The 4529-nt window shown below is 35.8% G+C and overlaps 1 pseudogene; it reads right to left on the reverse strand.

The window, feature by feature from the left end:
* Positions 1-936: 936 nt before the first annotated feature.
* On the reverse strand, positions 937-3015 carry LOC137633700 (uncharacterized; annotated as a pseudogene).
* Between the last annotated feature and the right edge of the window lie 1514 nt (positions 3016-4529).

Below are 4529 nucleotides of genomic sequence, written 5' to 3' on the forward strand. Positions count from 1 at the left end.
AAGATGTCAAATTCTTTGTTAATTAACTGCTGCAGAATTTACATGACACTACTCCAACAGAGGTGGAGTAGCAGACGCTGACCTGGAAGAAGAAACTATTGCTGAAACTTTTACCAAAATCATTCAGTATTTGGACGACTGCTAATTATCTGAAGTGCCAAGGACTATAAGTTTATGCACAAAACTTACGTCTTTAAAGGAATCCTCAATAGAAATTGTAACTGAATATATGATCCAAGCCAACAACGTAGCTTCTACTCTGAAAACTGATGGGGGAGTGATCATTGATAGTTTACTGGTTGCAATGGTGATTAAATGACAGAGAAGGCATGGAAATCACTAATACAAAAGTCTAAGATTGCACAGTCTGTATTGAAGTTGAAAATAGTAAATAAAAGGTCAAGAATACTTGATGCTAGGACAAAGCCTCCTTTTGAACTAGTAAATTATGACTTTGCAGGTCCAGTAGATCCTAAGGCTGCGTTTACACCAAGCGAGTCAAGTCACGTCAAGTCCTGAATGTCATTTGATGATATTCATTTTGACTCATCCCCGTTTACATCGACTGCATCAGCCCGTGTCAAGTCAGTATCAGTGACCTGTCTGATTTCATACGGAATGGATGCAAGTTCCTTGGTTGAAGTGGCTACTTTGTTGTGGCTTCGTCGTCGTAGACGTAAAAAGAGAAAACAAATATGGATGCATGAACTGAACACCAAGAGACCAGAATTTGGAAGCTTCTCTCATTTATTCCTAGACCTGGTGAACCATCCAGAAAAATTCTACAACTACTTTAAGATGACACAAAAATTTTAAGAAACTGGTGGAGCTGACTTGACTTTCCATAAAGAAAATGAACACTAATTACAGGCATGTAGTTGGAGCTGAGGAAAGAGTGGCCATTTTTTTAAGGTAAGAAGTATTTTATTGAACATTCTAATAATCATCCAAGTAGGCTTCAGTGTAGGGTAATAACAAATAAATATAACATGAAGATAGTTCATGTATTCCTGCTGGTAAGTGAATGCTACAACTCTTTCGCTATTCTTCTAGAAAACACATATCCATCTCATCTGCAGTATCTCTGCTGCGTTTCTTGGTGACACCAGTCTTCTTTGACATGGGAAGAATAGGCTTGACAGTAATGCGGTCCTCACAGGTTTTGGTATTACTTGCTGCTTCCTGAGGAGGTACATTGTCTTGTGTTCCTGTTTTCATCAGGAGGTGTAGGGACGTTTGAGAATGTTGGTCGTGATGTCACATGAGGGATCAAAAATTTCATGTCATCGTAGTACAGCCACCTCCTTGTTTTGGTATTAGCTGATCCAGATGGTTTGACACTAATCTTTCTCCTTTCCCTCATGAAGTTGCTTCTTAGGTGGCGCCATTTGTCCTTACATTCGCCTTCCGTAAGAGAGATAAATGAGAATTTAGTGTCTTAATTAAGTAGTTGTCATGAAATGTTAGAGATGTGAAATTAAAGCTGTGTGCTACTAGTATTATATCAACATTGTATATATATATATATATATATATATATATATATATATATATATATATATATATATATATATATATATATATATATATATATATAAATATATATATACATATATATATATATATATATATATATATATATATATATATATATATATATATATATATATATATATATATATATATATATAATTCTTGTGAAGTATAGTAGTAAGCTACATGATCACAATTATTTCATGGTAATGACTTTCACTAGTGAACAGCCATTTACTGGAAAAAATTTTTAATTAACACTTGATATTGTATTTCTATCCAGACATGTGGTTACTGGAGAATCTTTTGCTTCCCTTGGTTACCAGTTTCGTGTTGGTAGGGCCACAGTACACAAGATTGTCAAGGAAACCAGCAATGCCATATGGGAAACACTACAACCGCAGCATTTGCCCGTGCCTAAAGAACACCCCTGGGAAGAAATAGCCTGAACATATTTCGACAAATGCAATATTCCTTGCTGTATTGGGAGTATTGATGGCAAACACTGTCGTCTGAAATATCCGGCTGGAGGAGGATCACTTGTCTATAATTATAAAGGATACTATTCTATTGTTCTCCTAGCCATTGCTGATGCCAACTGTTGCTTCACACTGATTAATATAGGATCATATGGACGAAACAGCGACAGCTCAGTTTTCACTGAATCAAATATGGGGAATTCATTTACTTCTGGATGTTTAGGTGTTCGACAATCACGTGAAATACCAAATACTGCAACCAAAATACCATTCTCTCTTGTGGGAGGTGCAGCTTTTCCTCTGAAGCCTAATCTGATGAGACCATATCCTAGAAAGGACTTGGACTACTCCAAAAGAGTATACAACTATCAGATCAGAAGGGCTAGAAGAACAGTAGGGTGTGCCTTTAGAATACTAGCTAAGAAATTTGGTGTACTTGAGACATTGATGGAGACTAGTGTTGAAGTTTCTGAATCATTGGTGAAAAGTATCTGTGTACTTCACAATTTCATTCAGCTTGAAAACAGTTTCAACTACTCTCCAAGTGATGATGTTCATGATGCAACACAATCCAACCATGCAAACTCAAGCCTGAGAGTAATAAGAATCACGAGGCCTACAACAGAACCTATGGCAGTTCGTGATATCTTGAAAGAATATTTTGTTTCCCCGGTTGGAGCTCTTGAGTGGCAAGACCCAATGATCTAGTAATGTATATTTCATGTTGAATATGCCTAATGTTTAATTCATAGTAAATATAGCGAATGTACAGTTCATAGCATAGTTTATAGTTCATAGTGAATAAAACTGTTGTCTTACCTGTACACTTCAGTGCAGCAGCAACCTCCTTCCACAGGGCAGCTATGACATCACGATCCCGGTGGCTGCGGTCACTGGGATCATATACAGGAGGGCGCTCTCGAACCAAGTTTATTAAGAACTCCACTTCTATGATGATCACACGACGAAGACTCGCTGTGATTGATGTAGAAATTGGGTCCATCCCTATATGTGACTCGACTTGACGCGATGCGATGCGCCGAGACCTGACTTGACTCGACTCTTCCAGTGTAAACAGTTTCTTCAAATATCCATAAAAATTAATGTTAAATTGGGGTGGCGAATCATGACTTGTGATGACTTGCCTTGACTTGACGTGACTCGACTCGCTTGGTGTAAATGCAGCCTTAAGCTTGAGAAGTTCATAGGTGAGCTTTGAATTTCAATGACAGATATTTACGATTAGTTATTGTGTATTTTTTTTTAATAAAAATGATTCTATTAGGGCCAGAAGAAAACTTTTTAGCAGACTAAGTACCCTATGATTGTGGTAAAAGGTTCAGAGGTAATAATGGTGGCAAGTTCAAGAATAGAGAGTTCAAATATTTCAAGGTAGAAAACAAAACAAAGTATGAAACTTTTCCACCCACGTCTCTTCATCAGAACGGATCAGAAGAAAGGCTGTTTAGAACATTATTTCAAATGGCCAGATGTCTACTTTTACACTCGAGTTTACCGAAATATTTGTGTACCAATGTCGTTATGTCATCAGTGTATATAAAAAATATGAGTTACAATCCTAGATCAGAGAAAGACCCCTGTTGGAGCTTTCACGGGAAGTTGGCTAAATCTAAGCAATTTGTATATGTTTGGTTCTCAATATTTTGCTCCTGTGAATGATGAAAATAAATTAGATGTTGAAACTGAGGAAGGAGTATTTGTTGGATATGATAAAGGAGGTCCTCTTCATCTGGTATATTTTCCTTCTCAAAGCAAAATTAAATGATCCTGATCTGTATGATTTATTAAAGATTTTTTTGCAAATAAAATGTTTATGATGATTATTAGATAAGAAAATATAATGTAAAAATTTATGCAATTGAATCAAATGTTTCTGAACAATAGGAAAAAGTAAATGAACTAAGATACCCAAGTAGAGAACGTAGTAGGCTTAGGTATCTTAATGATTATGTTGATTGTTTGTCGGACCATGCAAATATAACTAATGATTATTGTTATCATATGAGTTATATAATTCAAACACATGATGAAGAATCTAATAAATGAAGAAAAGCTATGGATTCAGAGATTGAGTCACGTTTGAGACAAAATGCAAAGCTGGGGTGAATGTAGTTACTTTGGACAGGGTAAGCTACGAATGCGGTATTTTAAGGGGGAGTCTCCTTGGGGCCTATATCATCCTATAGGTAATGATAGTGGTCTTAGGTTAGGTTAAGTGGGGGAACCTTAGATTAGGTGACGTTCTTCTTTGTGTTTTGCTTAAAAAAAATGTAGTATATCTAGGTTCCAATAGTTTGAAACCATCTGTAAATATACTCGTGTCAACATGATTTATTGGCTCGCAATATATAGCAATTGTCTACATTTTTTTGGACATACGCTTCCAATACCTTAGAATATTAATAAATTTTCCGTAAATTTGAATGAAAATATTTATAAAATATCACCTACTCAATGGTTTCATAATCATACTTAAGTGAAAATGCATGTTATATT

The sequence above is a fragment of the Palaemon carinicauda genome, chromosome 43 (assembly GCF_036898095.1).
Source record: "Palaemon carinicauda isolate YSFRI2023 chromosome 43, ASM3689809v2, whole genome shotgun sequence".
NCBI classification, from domain to species: domain Eukaryota; kingdom Metazoa; phylum Arthropoda; class Malacostraca; order Decapoda; family Palaemonidae; genus Palaemon; species Palaemon carinicauda.